The sequence below is a fragment of the Ornithorhynchus anatinus genome, chromosome 20, assembly GCF_004115215.2.
Source record: "Ornithorhynchus anatinus isolate Pmale09 chromosome 20, mOrnAna1.pri.v4, whole genome shotgun sequence".
NCBI classification, from domain to species: Eukaryota; Metazoa; Chordata; class Mammalia; order Monotremata; family Ornithorhynchidae; genus Ornithorhynchus; species Ornithorhynchus anatinus.
Genome location: NC_041747.1, coordinates 22516836 through 22532660, shown reverse-complemented (window position 1 = coordinate 22532660; position 15825 = coordinate 22516836). Strand labels below are relative to the sequence as shown.

The 15825-nt window shown below is 39.0% G+C and overlaps 1 protein-coding gene across 10 annotated transcripts in view; it reads left to right on the top strand.

The window, feature by feature from the left end:
* Positions 1-15825, top strand: part of CNTN5 (contactin 5) — a 653229-nt gene that overhangs the window by 199600 nt on the left and 437804 nt on the right. For 7 of the 10 annotated variants that reach the window (XM_003430617.4, XM_029048198.2, XM_029048193.2 and 4 more), the window contains 2 exons: positions 1923-2041; positions 7059-7182. The gene's annotated coding sequence lies outside the window, so the exon portion shown is untranslated. The remainder of the gene's footprint in view (positions 1-1922; positions 2042-7058; positions 7183-15825) is intronic. The other 3 variants (XM_029048199.2, XM_029048197.2, XM_039914899.1) reach the window with 1 other exon arrangement.

Genomic DNA, 15825 nt, shown 5'->3' with positions numbered 1-15825 from the left:
CACATAGTAAGCGCTCAATAAATACTATTGAATGAATGAATGAATGACATTTTAAATTAAAACAAAAAGACAAAACAAAAAACCTTCCAACCGCCATCTCTGATCCTCTTTTTGGTTGGGTCTAGTTCTTGCAAAACCTCACAGTAGCAAAGCCTCATCCTATGACATTTAATTGTTCTGAAAACAGATGTGTGGGCAAAAGCAGTTATTATTATCATTATTGTTATTATTAATAGAATTACCAATAGTATTATATTAATATATTAATAATAATGATAATAACAGTATTTGTTAAGTGCTTGCTATAAGCTAAGCACTGTATTAGGTGATGGGGTAGATATGAGATAATTGGGTAAGATACAGCCCTTGTCCTACATGGGGCTCACAGTCTAAGTAGGAAGGAGAACACGTGTTTAACCCTGATTGTGTGGAGGAGGAAATTGAGTCACAGGGACAGGAAATGACTTGTTTGAGGTCTGTCTTGCCCAAGGTCACTTGCCAGGCAAAAGATGGAGCCAGGATTAAAACCCAAGTCCTCTGATTCATAGGCCTTGTTCTTTCCATTAGGCCACACCACTTCTTTAATGCAGCACAAAGGCTCATGTCATCAGTTGGTTGTTCCCTAATTCCCTCACTGCACTTTAGCCAAATTCCAGACTGTAAATTCCTTGAGAACAGGAGAAAAGGAATCAAATTAAATTGTAGTTTTAGGAAGATAATTTGCACTTTTTTTCCATTCCACATCTCTGCCTTTTTTTCTGCTGATAACTCCACCTCACCCTTTTTAGTATCTTTGAAAAAGCTAGCCAACAGCTCCCACAGCAGTGGCAAAGGATAGCAAGATGAAGGAAAAGATGCATCCCTGGAATATAGTTAATTTGAAGTCAGTTAATCTGCCCCTGGGTTCCTGGAAGTTGGCTGGTAAATGAAATCATCCTCCAAAAGCTAAAAAGAAAATAAACCTAATGTTGGATGGTAAGATCTCAGGCTATATGTAGCATTCTGAGATTGGTTTTTTAGGTGGCCTCAGTCTAATGCAATATAATTGGAAATAATAAGATTTGACAAGCTGGATTAGACAGTTGGCCCAATGGGATTCCTTCTCTTCTTGAAAGAGTGAAAGCCTGCCATTAGTTGTTTCAAAGGAAGGAGAAAATCCCCTAATAATGTGTGTTAGCACTTGGAATACATTGAATATAGTGTGTATGTGGGTGGTGGGGAGGAGTAAGTATTTAGTCATCTTGGTTTGTGGGCAAGGGACAAAATTTGTGTATTTTAAAAGGTAAAAACTGATCCATGCGTGAGAAAATAAGAAGCACTATTCTGGATTGTTCTATGTAGTTATGCTATACAGATGGATTATTATTGAGTTGATATTTACAAATATCCTTATATGGTATCCACTCTGTTCCACTACTCTTGGTAGCAGTGATAGTATTTATTAAGCATCTTATTCATGAGTATGATATCACTTAAGCACTCACTGTGTGTCAAAACTGTTCTAATCACTGGGGTAAGTACAAGTTAATCAAGTTGGGCAAGGTTTGTTTTTTTTTCCCATGTGGGGCTCACAATCTAAGTTGAATCCCCATTTTATGTATGAGGAAACTGAGGCATAGAGAAGTTAAGTGATTTGCCCCAAGCCACACAGCAGACAACTCGCTGAGCCAGGATTAGGACCAAGGTTCCTTTGATTCTCAAGCACATGCTTTTTCCACTATGCCACACTACTCCTCTTCGTATTAAATTTATTGTGCGCAAAGCTTTGTACTGTGTCCTTATTAAATGGCCAACTAAGACTGCAAACACAGGCCTTGATTTTAATGCTAGCAAAACCATACCTTTTGTTTTCTATTTATTTCCATAACATGCTGTAACTTTGATCTAAACAAAAGTAAAATCATTTTCCTTCCTTCATGCAGGGAAAGAAAGGTTCCTAAACTGGAAACAGTGTGGCCTAGTGGATAGAGAACGGGCCTGGAAGTCAGAAGGACCTGGATTCTAATCCCGGATCTGCCACTTGTCTGCTGTGTGACCTTGGGTAAATCACTCCTCTGCATCAGTTACCTTTTCATTTGCAAATGGGGATTAAGGCAGTGGGACATGGACTGTGTCCAACCTGATAAATTTGTATCTACCCCAGCACTTAATTACAAAGCCTGGCATGTAGTAAGTACTTAACAAATACCACTCAAAAAAAAAAAAAAAAACTAGTTTTAATTGCTGTAAATTGGTAAAATGACTGAAATTTATTCAGGTGAGGATTTAGAGAAGGTTTGTTTCTGTGTGCTTTTTGTATTTGGACATGGCTCCGGATAGTCCTATCCTTTAATCTGATTAAAACAGTAAAGTGGTATTTATTGAGTACCTACTGGGGAAGCAGCGTGGCGTAGTGGATAGAGCATGGGTCTGAGATTAAAAAGGTCTTGATTTCTAATCCCGGTTCAGCCTCTTGTTTGCTGTGTGTCCTGGAGCATGTCACTTCACTTCTCTGTGCCCTTCAGTTACCTCACCTGTAAAATGGGGATTAAGAGTGTGAGCCCCATGTGGGCCAGGGACGGTGTCCCAACCTGTTTTACTCTTATCAATCCCAGTGCTCAGTATGGTGCCTGACACATAGTAAGCGCTTAACAAAAACCCGCAATTATTATTTCTGTGTGAAGAGAGAACGAGAGATAGAGGACACAGTGCTTTCCCTCAAGGAGTTTTGAATCTAATGTGGGGAGAATGTTTCAGCAAAAGTGCATCAGTGCTTTCATTGCCATTTGATTTAGATGTAATTAGGTTATCTATTTATCATTAACTTGTTCAGTTGTGGCCAAGCACACATAGTCACAAGAAATACTTGCATCCTGAGATGTGGACTTTTTTTATTTCCTTTCAGCTCCCTCTATTACATGAAAAGCAGGTTGTAAAAAAAAATTAGCTGTTCCTGTAATACAGTCTCCCTCCTTCTTTTGTAGCATTAGCAATGTCACAAACTGTTTTGTTTTTTATTTCAGGTTCCCAGAGTAACAGTGGAATTAGGACAAGGATGGGGTTGTGGAACAGCTTTAAACTGCAGTCTGTCAATCAGGGAGGCAGGAAGGCATGAAGGTTCCTTGGTGGGATTCAAGGTGGTTAGGGTTGTGCCCCAAATTAGGCTTGCCTGCGAAGGGAGGTGCCTTCAAAGAAGATCGGTGCTAAATGTTGTTTGCCCTAGGCAGACTTGGATCTGAAGCAGTCTTTGCAAAATTTATTTCCCAAACTCTGCCAACTTGGTCATTACAGACTTGAAGAGATCAGACTGGAAGTAGACTCACTGTTGTTTTATGCTGTTTGTTTTCCACTTGCAGTGAGGTACACAGTACTTAAGGAATTAGAGAATGTTCCTCTGACAGTGTGTTTGTTTTCACTCGACATACCATAATATCGAAGAAACTCCTTGTGGGTATACACCTGGCATTGGACCACAGGAGTGAGCAATGAAGCATATTGAGTACTTTCTCTACGCTGAGCACTGTTTTAAGAACTTGAGAAAGTACAGTAGGTAGGATTCCTGTCCTCAAAGAGCCTGCAATCTAGTAATTAATTCATTAATAATTAGTAAAGGTGAAATACCTGAAATACAGATAGGAGGAAAGCAAAAATGGAAAGATGGATATGTGGATTTCTAAGTGCCTATATTACAGTGTAAATTGATTTGTACATATCTGCTGATGGTGGTTTTTGAAGTTCATCAGTGTGGTGGTGCAAATGTGTTGAGCTGGTAGTTGGTAGGCTATGACATGGAGAGAGGGAAAATTAATTGGGGAAAGCCTCCTGGAAGAGGTGGGATTTCACAGGGTTTTAATAATGGGGAGAGCTGGGACCTGGCATATTTGCAGAGGGAGGGAGATTCAGGCAAAAAGAGAAACTGAGGCGAGAAAGGCCAGAAGGGAAACAGGGAGGTTAGCTTGAAAGGAATGAAGTGTTAGCAAGAGAGTTGTGGGAAAAGAAGAGAATGGCATAGTAGATAGGGCATGGGCCTGAGAATCAGCAGGTCATAGGTTCTAATCCTGGCTCTGCCACTTGCCTGCTGTGTGACTTTGGGCAAGTCACTTCACTTCTCTGTGCCTCAGTTACCTCATCTTTACAGTGGAGATTAAGACTGTGGCCCCCATATGGGACACGGACTATGTCCAACCCAATTACCTCATATCTACCCTAGTGCTTAGTACAGTGCTCTGCACATAGCAAGTGCTTAATAAATGCCATTATGATTATTATTATTGTCATTAAAAGAGAATGAATAATGAGGAGAGAGCTAATCGAGTGCCTTAAAGTCAATGGTCAGGAATATTTGCTTTATCTGGAGAGCAGTTGGTAACCATTTAAGGTCTTGGAGGACTGGGAGGTAGGTAAAAAATTACATTTTAGAAAAGCAATCTAGATATAATGAAAATGCTTAGATCAGTGCTTGGCACATAGTATCATCATCATCAAGTATGGACTGAAAAGGGTAGACGTGAGGCAGAGACACCAGTGAGGAGACTGATGGAGTAGTGTGTGTATGTGGAGCAGGCTGATTACGTGGAGAGAGAGAGAGAGATCTAGGACATTGTATGGAGGGAAAAACCCCCACAGATATAACAGCTGAAGCATGAGTTTTCCTTATATCTAGTCTTGTTTTAGGAACAAAATCCTTCCATTAGAGAACTGGGTATGCTCTTACGTTGTCTTTCATTCACAACTATTGTAGTGTTTATCAGCTTCCTAAATCTCATTTCATTTCCCCCACAGAAACGAAGTGCTAAGTGTTTTTATTTAGGTGATCACATTTGCTGCACCCGTTTGGCTGCTATTTTTTTATGATTTTGCTAAGTATTTATTAAGAAATCTTTATTGACATTTCAATAAAAATTAGAATCAATAGTGGAGGTTTATAAGTGCTAGGAAATTGACTTTTGTTCATGCTAGCTCCCTAAAGATTAGACTTCTTGAATCTCTCTGTTTCAGGGTATTTGATAAAATAATATCTTAAACCAGTAAAATAGTAAATTTATAAGCCAATAAATAGAAACGCAGGGTCTTTGCCTCCTCTCAGAGCCAACAAGCTTTGAATAGTATTCCATTTAATTAATTGATTTGGAATTTTCAAGTATGTATTCTCCTTTCTCCCTGTTTTAAGTCCAACTCAAATTTGATACAGTCTGTCATTAATTTCAGCTGGTTAGTAACCTCCATCAAATGAGATGACAGTTATTCTTCATTTCCAGGAGGGCAAGTATCCGGGTGACAAAAGACATCTTTTTGGTTGGCTTCCTTTGACAGTCTAAAAATAAAGTCCAAGGTGTGAAGGGTGAAAGAACCTATTTCTTCATCTCAGCTAGTGGTCTCCTCAGAAAAGTTAAGCCAGTTTGAAGAGTGGTAGGGAAAAATCGAACTCTTCTTGTCTTTGTCGTATCCAACGATGTCTGTCTGTAACTGCCTTAGGAGATTAGATAGTGTATTCTCTTTTCTCCCCATACAAGTGTAATGAATGCGTTCCTCCTTCCCTAACAAAACTTAGTGCTTGCACTGTGCAAGACCCTGGGTCTTGAGGAACAGCCCTGAGTCCCTCCCCCACGTCCCCTACCAAACACACACACACACACACACACACACACATTCTAGGCATATCTGCTTTGCCTGCAGCTCAAGTAGACATGACCCTGGGCAGGGGAAAATACAAGGCTGTGTGTGTGTATTTGGGGGTGGGGTAGGAATTGGTTGCTTCTACACTTATTCATTCAATTGTATTTCATTTAATCCCATGTAATGAGCACTTACTGTGTGCAGAGCACTTTACTAAACAGTTGGGAGAGTACAATACAATAATAAACAGACACATTCCCTGCCTACAATGAGCTCGTTTGCTTGTATTTACTCCAGAGCTTAGTATGGTCTCTGACTCATAGTAAGCACTTAATAAATACCATTATTTTTGTCATTATTATTAAACACTAATCCCTCCCAACCTGAAGCCCGTAGTTATTGAGAAACAATGAGGCATCATTCTTCATGATGACCAGCAGCTTCTCCCTGGATTCTCCAGATTCCCTCATCCTATTCCCTCTTCCCAAGTTGTTAATATAAAATCTTTCCCATCCATCAGACATACAATTGCTAGGGTGCTCCCATGAGTGAGAGACTGCAACAGAGGGAATTAAAAATCAAGAGCAGTAGAGTCCCCTAAATTATCCTGGCTTCAAAGGTTTTTTTGGGTGGTGATTTTTTTTGTGTGTATGAGTTTTGCCTTGGGAGAAAAGCTTATAGAACTGATTCCTTACTCTGTTGTCTACTGCTCTAGGATTTTAAAGATTCAGATCAGGTTGCATTTTGCAAATCTACCTTCAATAACATGATTCAGTGAATTAAAATATGACATTTCTGACTCCTTGAGATCATGTACAAATTTCAGTATACATTTATTCAAATAAATCATTCCTTACTTATGAAGACTGTAGAAGTAACTACTTCCTTTCTCACCAATATTCCATGTACTGTATTGGCTCCTTAGGCCTCAGGTTTCTAATCTCTATGAACTAAATTGGTGACCCCAAGTCACTAAGAAATTAACATCCATCCTAAATCCTACAATTCTCCCTCTCATCCTGTGAGGTAAAACATTGAAGAGTCTGGTAATACCCACCAGCAACTCATAACTTTGATTCCAAAAAATTGTCAAGAGTTCAGGGAAAACGGTTACAGTGAAACAGTGTTTCCAGTCAAGTTTAATCAGAACAGAGAGCTTTTCCTGTGCATGTGAAGTTGATGAAGGTAACCAAATGCTGTAGAAATTGTTACTGGTCACCAGTGATCACCTTTTCAAAGACTCCATTTATTAGGAGGCAGTGGAGTTTGTGTGTGTCTTTGTATTTTAATAATTATCAACTCTAAATCGTAGCATACTTGTTAGAATGAATATAATATAGACAACATACCTAGTTTTTCATAACTCAGCATAAATAATTTCATTGTAAAAGTGAAATTTCACAAGTCAAGAAAAATAAACCAGAACTATAAATCTGATCATACTTTTTTCTCTCATTAAACAGGTGTCATATTTGACTCTATTCACAACTCTTCATTATCAACTACTGACTGAAACCATTTAAGGAATACTGTACATAAACCAATTTGATTTGAGGAACGGTCTCTGACACTGAAGTGATAATTCAGGTATAGTGGATGTTTAAATGAGCCCTTTTTTTCTTTTTAAGAATTGATACATACCGTACTTCAAGAGTTCATGGAGATCTAAGAATAAAGTTTCACTGAAGAAGGTAAACAAATCTCCAAAATGGTGAAGGGGTAGATTTCTCAATCACAAAATACTGCAATTTTAGCCTTGAGTTAATACTGTAATTCTCTGTGTATTTGGATTAAATGGATGACAATCTAGAATTTTGCACCAAAAATTCTATTGCTTAAAATTTATTGCTTAAAATTTGAAGCACACTAAAATTGATTATTAGACACTGAACATCTACATGCTGGGTTTCCAGACAATCTGGCCATAAAAGAACCCCTCAAATCTACCCTAGATATCGATAGTTATAATTATCTGAGAAGAGCACTCCTGAGACCTTCAGATGGCCAGATCGGTTGTCTCTGATGGGGTGCTGGAGACGGACAAGATGGCTGTCTTGGAAGTAATTAATTCACGTAGTTCCAGTATGTTGTGCGGTTGTGGTTGGAGCCTATGTATATTACAGTCACCACACTAGACCTCTACCACTCAAAAATATTGATCTGTTTGAATTATCTGGCCAGTTGACCTGGTTGGCTTGACTGTGGCTGTCAGGTTAAAGCAAAGACTACTTTGACAAGTCCCTTCTGAAGTTGAGAAGTCGCACTCACAACATGGTCACGACATCTTGAGCCCCATCTGATTAGCTTCCGTCTACCCCAATGCTTAGAACAGTGGTTGGCACATAGTGAGTGCTTAACAAATATCATCATTTTTATCTGTGTGTAGTAATATGTTATGTGGTGTCACTAATTTTTATGTTATTTGCTGCACCACATACATTATCCTGAATTATTAACTGTGGAAGTCCCATACAAACATGCCTATATGTTAATCAGACATTTCTAGTCATGAATTAGAGGCATATTTGGGAATTGCAATCTAATTTGCTCTAGTAATATTTGAAATAGGTTATATACCATGCTTGTGTGAAAATGCAGTGCAACCCAACATAACATAACAGCTGTAGGTAAGAGGATTTTGGATCTGATGCTCATTATCCAGATGGATGATGGATAGGCAATTTAAATTTATTGAAGAATGTTCAGCAGATGGAAAGAGGATAAAGGCATAAATGTCTCTGCTACCTGTGAACTGGTGCACTCCATCATTTACCAGCTGAATGAATTATGTTCATGTAGTTCAAAACAACTCTAATTAATGTTTGAGAAGAGCCTTTCTGTCAACCTATTTATAAATTCATTTCCAAGTTGAAAATAAGAAGCTTGTTTAACTCTCCAGCAAGCCTTTGGAAGCAGGTTTGGCAGTGCATAGTTCACTCTTGTTATGTCAAATGCTTTACTGGTCTACCCAACTAATTGAAAAGCATATTGGTGGAATAGAAAGCAATTGAAATAAATGAGACAGGCTGTGCTCTCCAAACAGACATTGCAGAATTAGAACTGATGAACCTGACAAGAGTGGATTCACTGTGTCACTTTAAATATAGCACCATTTCATTCATTGCCTGGCACCTGATCTGTCATGGCATCCACTAAAATCTTCAAGCTGAAAGATTGACAGTTTTAACCTGACACCACCAATTGAATGCCAGCCATTCCAGGAGGTATGCAGAGTGAAAAAGCAAAAAGGAGCATTTGGAAAATGGGGATTTCAGCTAGTGGCTCATGGCCATCTCCCTCTGTCACTGGCTCTGGTCCAGAAAAGTAATTTGAGAGGGCTGGAAGAGTGGTACAGTCCCATCCTTTAACAAGCGTGGAAAAAAGTTTCCCACCATAACACTAATGGTCAGAGCTGAAGTATGCTGAGCAAACAAGCCTGGAATGAGAAGAATGGTGCTTTTGGGGGCACTTATTTTTAGAATTGTTTTGCCTTTTTGATGGATGCTATGTAGATCGTTCCATCAACTGTGGTTGGAATTTTTGTTGTGTATTTTAATGGTACAGTTGGGTTTGCTTTTTTTGGTTTACTTGTATCTTCATTCATTCATTGACAATTTCAACTTGTCATTTAATATGAGCAGTTGTAGTGAGAAACAAGAGACGTTAAATTGAAATTTGAAATATTGCTCATTTTTGGTTATACTGTATGAACTGGAAGTGAGTTTATCTTTAAAGTGTAAGGTCATTTTGGGCAGGGAGTATGTTTACCAACTGTTGTATTGGTCATTACCAAGGGCTTAGAACAGGACCCTGCACATCCTAAGTACTCAATAAATACCATCGTTTGATTCATTCAGTCGTATTTATTGAGTGCTTACTGTGTGTAGATTGATTATTTAGTAGTTCATCTTCAGTGACAGGAACTTATAGACAGGTGATAGGGATGGGACTGGGCCTCTTACAGTAACTGCTGACGCGCTAGTGGTGTGTAAACATTTGGCCCACTCCTCAAGAACCTCCAATGGCTACACATCCACGTCTGTATCCAACGAAAACTCCTTACCTTTGGCTTTAAAGCCCTCATTCAGCCAACCCCATCCTACCTCGCTTCATTGAACTCCTACTACAGCCCAGCCTACACAGTCTGTTCCTCAAGTGCCAGCTTACTCACTGTGGCCCCAGTCTTGTCAGCGTGGCGCAGTGGAAAGAACATGGGCTTTGGAGTCAGGGCTCATGTGTTCGAATCCCAGCTCTGCCACTTGTCAGCTGTGTGACTTGGGCAAGTCACTTAACTTCTCTGTGCCTCAGTTCCCTAATCTGTAAAATGGGGATTAAGACTGTGAGCCCCACGTGGGACAACCTGATTCCCCTGTGCTTACCCCAGCGCTTAGAACAGTGCTCTGCACATAGTAAGCGCTTAACAAATACCAACATTATTATTATTATTATTGTCTATCTCACCACTGACCCCTTTCCCTCACCCTTTCCCCAGCCTGTAACTCCCTCCCCGTCTATCAGCACCAGATCATCACCCTCTCCACCTTCAAAGCGTTATTAAAGTCACATTTTCTTCAGGAGCCCTTCTCTGATTAAACCCTCTTTTCCCTGGCTCGCTCTCCCTTCTATGCAATTGCAATTGCATCTATGCAATCCATGACCTGTGGACATTGGATATTCACCCCACGCCCAACCCCACATCACTTATGTTAATATCTTTAGATATTATAAATTTCTTATTTAGTCATATTAATGTCTCCTTATCTAAACTGTAAACTCATAATGGGCAGGGAATGTGTCTGCTAATTCTCTTGTACTCTCCCAAGTGCCTAGTATATTGCTCTGCACACAGTAAGCACTCAAATACCATTGATTGATGTAAGCAGTGATTGATTGGCAGTGAGGGAAGCCACCCTTGTCTAATGGGAAGAATGTATGGATGGGATTCAGGAGATTGGGTTGTAGTCTGACTCTGGCCCACTTTGGTCAAGTTGTTTAAGTTCTTGGAAGTCTCAGTTTTCTCCTCAGTAAAATGAGGGTAACAAAAGCTGCCTGTACTCTCGGGAATGCTATAAGTAGAGATGAGGTAAATAATGTGAAGGAATTTTGGAGAAATAAAAGTACTATACAAAAAGCAAGGTGTTACTATTGTTAGTAGTACATCTGGTAATACCTTGGTGATAGGCTTGCCATTGAAGTAACAGAGAGATTGCCAATCCCAAATTCCATATGAGCATCATTTTCTTTTTCATCTTGAAATCGCTTTGTCTCCCCCTTCCGCCCCGCAGAGAAGTTCAGCTTTAGGAAATCACAGGCAACTGGAAAAATTTTTTGGCACGGTTCCTTTCTGTTATAAGCTGCTCTTGCCAGACTATAAGTTCCTTGTGGGTGGGGAGTGCTCTGCATACAGTACAACTCAATAAATACTACTGATATTGATGATAAAGGCAAGAAAACCATTGTTTCCCATCCACCTGGTAGGAACAGCTATAAAATCCTTAGTCTTACCTGAGAGGATGGAAGGACAATTCATTATCTTTATTCTTTAACTGATTTTGAAAGTGAGAATTGTCGTTTTACTAAAGTTTCAAAATAACTTTGAATCTTAAAAATTACAGAAGTGGTTGGAAGCTTTCTATGCTAAAATAGGGTCCTTCTCAAAACATTTATGGAACTGAATAACAGATGTAGCTTCTGGTTCACTTTTGTTTCCTGGGGATTAAAGTCAGATGCAGTGAAAATGATGTGAAAGATTCTTTCATATAAAGAGGGGAAAGAGTGGCAGTGCTCACTACAGATGTGAAGCTGGGCACGTGACACATTTGGTTGGAGTACAAGTTTGTCTTTTCCTGCATTTTGTGGGGGAGGGAATAAAGAGGAAGACAAATGAAAAAAAAAAGTAGGAAAGAAAAGGAAGAGAAGGAAGGTGATCAACAATGGACCGGGACAGAAATACACCAATGGGAAGACTCCAGAGGCAGTCAAACATAAATTTCATCAACTGACATTGAATGAATTCAAGTGATACTGTAGAAGTAGACACAATCTCTCTCATAAACCAGATGTGGAGAGAGAAGAGATGGAATTTGTATTCCATCAGAACCCCAGGGAGGCTCGTACAGTAAAGCAGATGGCCTGCCTCCAAAGGATGTTTCATAGTAATGGAGAATAAAGAGGTGGATCAGGCAAGGATGACACTGCCTTAGCTGTGCACCGTGCAGTAGGTTGGGATCAAGCATGGAGAGAAGCGGAGAGGGGCTAAGAAAGTTCAGGTTGGCCTGCCCAGGAAACCAGTCTACAGTTACTAATTTAGAAAGATTCAATAATGACGGCTCACAGTGATATTGAACCAAGCTGAGCTTTCTCATAAGTCTAGCTACTGCTAGACACCTGCCCATTTCTGGAAATGAACCTTTGAAATTTGGAGAATCTGGCCTAAGAAGCTTAGTATAGATCCTGTTCCTTAAGTTGGGAACTTTGGGGACTTATTGGAGTTTGTTGCCTCAGGTTCTTAACACAGTTAAAGCAAGAACATTTCAATAGCAGTGAAAGGTCTGGCAGCTTTAAACCCAATTCCATTTGACTAATTTTGGATCAAAGCACACCCCAAATGACCTTTTTTTTCCAACTGCCTTGAATTCATTCCAGGAGGATTTCATCATATTGGTGTGCATCTGTTCTGTTTTGCTCTCCCCTTGACCTTCCTTTGATATTTATCTCGACTGGGGTACTTTTGTATTAAAATGTTAATATACACACCATTTAAAAAGCCAAAGGAAAGTGCTGGTTACATTTAAGCTGAACTCTTCTTAGCACATCCAATGTGGTTCTTTTCATAGATCAACATTTTGAATGCATAAAAACTGTTCAGTGAATTAGGCATTTGCTATGTAAACATTTAAGGGTTTGTCTGGGATAAAACAGAGGCTGAAAAATGACCTTTGTATTTATATGTCACTATAGCAAATCATGTTGTTCCTTGGCTTCAGTGGTGCATAGCAGTAGAAATAACAGAGTTGAATACAACAGACTTTTCCATACACTGAGTTTTCTAGGTCATTTAATTCTCACTAGTGTCTTCAGAACCTCTCTGCCAGAGTTAATGACAACAGATTGTCACATTATCTTGCTCGTGGTGACCTGTTTGGGTAGAAGACAAAAACTCTACTCACTCAAAGGCCTAGGTAAAGGAGGAAAAAAAAGTGACTTTAGCAACTATGTGCTATGTATATGCTGTGGGTATTCATGAACAAAACGATCACAGTCCTCTCCTAAAAGAATTGAGTGTTTGAAAAAGCAGTGTCATTGAGAGACATATTTCATGGTCTAGTCCTCTGTACTAGAAAATCTCAGGAATAGTTTGACATTTAGGTTGTAAGTACTCTGGATAGACACAATTTCTACCTATAAATTCAGAAAGGGTCTATTTTCATTTTTGGCTTTTGCAAAAGTTTTATTTATAAATGTATAATAACTATGAAATGCCCAGCAAGTTTCTTGATCAGCTGACTTTGTCACTTTTTTTTTGATGTGCAAATTATGGCCAACTAGTTGAGATAAATTAAGAACTGCTCTCAGCCAAGCCCCTCATAAGAGTCAGAAACTCCTTGATGAATTTCCTCTTTGATTTTCATTTTGGCTGAAATTAGAGCTCTGTATTACAGTGCTTATTGTTTGATATGAATAAAGAATAAGGGAAAAAAGGCATACTTTTCAAATGTTAATATCAGTTTAGTTTAGAAAAGATTCCTGAATCTCTTCAATTTGATATATTCTCAGATTTTTAAATGCTCTTACTCATGGGATTTTTCGTCACATGTAATTTCTCTCACTCATTATTTCTTCATTATCAATGTTCTGTTAATATCAAATCTGCCTCCTTAGGCCACAACTCTGGTGAAAAACAGCACTGGCATTGTAAGTGGTCAGTGGTAAAACCCCATCAAAGGGCACATTTCTTGGTATGCGCACTGTGCAAGAAATTGTCACTGTTCATTGATCATTTCAGCCCATGGGAAGTAATTCTTACTCTCAGTAGTGTCATCTGTAAAGACAAGAGTGATAGAGTGTATATGTGTGTGTGTGTTCAAGTAGACTACATGAAAGAGTGGGAAGCAGTGTGGTCTAGTGGAAAGAGCACAAGCGTCAGTCAGAGAACAGCAATTAGGAATTGGGTTCTAATCCCAGCTACACCACTTGTCTGCTGTATGTTTTCAGACAAGTCACCTATCTTCTCCGTGCCTCAGTGACCACATCTGTGAAAGGGAGAAATGGACTGACGGACCTTATGTGAGAAAAGGACTGCCCAACCTTGTATCTACTCCAGTGTTTACTAGACTGCTTGACTCATAGCAAGTGCTTAAAAAATGCCATTAAACAAAAAAAGGTCTCTCTTTGTTGAAACATTCTATTTGGCATATCTAAGAGAGAAGACACCCGGAATGCCAAATGACATTGAGTCTTCTGGGTACTGATGTCATTTTTTGACATCTTGATTATATCAAGAGTGAGAGATTTGAGCATCTTAGGTAGTGAACAATTCAGCCCCATTCAGAGCTTGTGCATTCTCTAAGTAGTTCAGGTCCAATTGCTGAACAATTGTGTAATTGATGAAATGCCACTGTTTAGAACCTGGATGCATTTCTTGAACTTGGGTCTTGCTATGATAAATTGGTTTTTGGCTCCCTCGCTGACCCAAGCTAAACCCTTGCTATTAACATTTCTGGTGGTGGATAGGGAAGTGACTGTGTTAAAAGTTATTCAGTAGCCAAACTAATATTATGTATATTCTTGATATTGATGGAAAATGACATCTGAATGATAAGTCATCTTCTTCTTCTGCAATGACATCAATTTTGCTGTTAATACTTGACAGCTTAATGCAGGCTTTTTAGTGAATGTTAATAAATGTGACAATCACATGCTGGTACTGTTTCCTTGATTTTTCAGTTTGTCATCATACACTTTTTCAGTCAACTCTATTTGCACTGAAAAAAATCAATAACATAATTACTAATAAATCATTTTACTTCCAGTTTTCCTTGATAATATATCTTACTGCTTTAGTGTAGTAACTTAAAACACCAGGAGATTTAAATGTCATGCAAATGTAGGAGATTGCAGTATTCCCCTCCCAAAAAAATGTCATTTGATTTGTCACATAATGCTATTGAGGAGCTTGAAACTGCCATAATCTTTGACTTTGCACTATAAAGGTGAAATCAGAGTCTGAATTGCATTGGTGCCTCCGCCTTCAGTGAAGCATCATTATCAGCAAATGCATTTGGAAATAAACACCTCCAGACCTTAACGCAGGACCTAACAGAACTTTTCAGAAAACATCTTTGCTTCAGTAAAGAAATGGTAGAAAGATGGGGAGGAGAAGAGGTGGAATGGAGCAACTATCCCTTCCAGGCACAGACTGATCTGCTGCTGCTCTCCCTTACTAGAAGGAGACAGTGATAAATTCTCCTTTCCAGATTCCAAGGAACAGAACATTTCTTTACTAACCCCTTTTTATGCATGGAACTGCCGATGAAATCTACTTATTTGCTTAAATAATTTTAACCTCAATGTGTCCAAACATATAATTGATGAGAGAAAAGTGACAAACATCCCCATCGTAAACATGCGTTATATTTTGTCAGTGAAGTATCCCCTGAGTAGAGAAAGAAACCAGCTTTTTCAAAATGTCAGTGAAAAACTCACCCTGCATCGCAGTGTTTTTCCCTGTGCAAGCCATAATACGATATTGAATAAATCACAGCAAGCTGGCCCAATGAAGTGCCGATCTGAAGTACTATTTGCTCTACTAGCAGCCTATCTTAATTTTCCTTTCCCAAAGTTCCTTTAAGCTGTAAATATAGATCAATGTCTTCAGGAACATAATTCTTTCCTATAGTAAAGAAGTGAGTTTAGGTCATTGGCCATGCTTGTGTAAAATACATTTTTTTGGAATAATTATTTATATTTGATTCTTCTCCAAAAGTTGGGGGAGTATAAGGTACTTTTAAGGTATTTAAGTGCTTACTCTGTGCCAGAGACTGTATTAAGTTCCTGGGTAGGTAGGTATATCTTAGCAAATGTAATCTGTTTAAGGGATACGGGGTAGAATTGTTCATTGATTTGAAGACGGAGGAATAGTTGAACGATGCAGTAAAAAGGCTAGAATCTGGGGATTTGGTTACCTTCCGCCCCCCATGGAATAATCCAACCTATTTTCCCAATCAGCTT